At 68.3% G+C, this 334-nt stretch overlaps 1 non-coding gene across 1 annotated transcript; it reads right to left on the bottom strand.

The window, feature by feature from the left end:
• Window positions 1-179: 179 nt before the first annotated feature.
• TRNAL-CAG lies at window positions 180-262 on the bottom strand. The gene has a single exon. It is a non-coding gene; the product is annotated as a tRNA-Leu (tRNA).
• Between the last annotated feature and the right edge of the window lie 72 nt (window positions 263-334).

Genomic DNA, 334 nt, shown 5'->3' with positions numbered 1-334 from the left:
GCAAGTGGCAGTCAGAAAATCAGCAGCTGCAGCCTCAGCCATCTTGGGAGGAAAGATGCGCTGAGGAGGACTGAAGGTTCCTGGTGGGGGGTGCAGGTGGCGGGGGGAGGGCGTGTGTGGAGAAAGGCAGTGGCGCCGGGAGGACGGGTGCGTTTGTCCGGCGGGCCAAAAGGCTGGCTTGTCAGGAGTGGGATTCGAACCCACGCCTCCAGGGGAGACTGCGACCTGAACGCAGCGCCTTAGACCGCTCGGCCATCCTGACGGCGGGCCTGGCTGGGCGCGTGGCCGCTCGCCTGGCTGGGACCCGACGCTGCGCGAGCCCCGGGCCCTTGGC

The sequence above is a fragment of the Bison bison genome, unplaced genomic scaffold, assembly GCF_000754665.1.
Source record: "Bison bison bison isolate TAMUID 2011002044 unplaced genomic scaffold, Bison_UMD1.0 scf7180017863823, whole genome shotgun sequence".
In the NCBI taxonomy this organism is placed as follows: Eukaryota; Metazoa; Chordata; class Mammalia; order Artiodactyla; family Bovidae; genus Bison; species Bison bison.
This window is presented reverse-complemented; position numbering and strand designations above follow the sequence as displayed.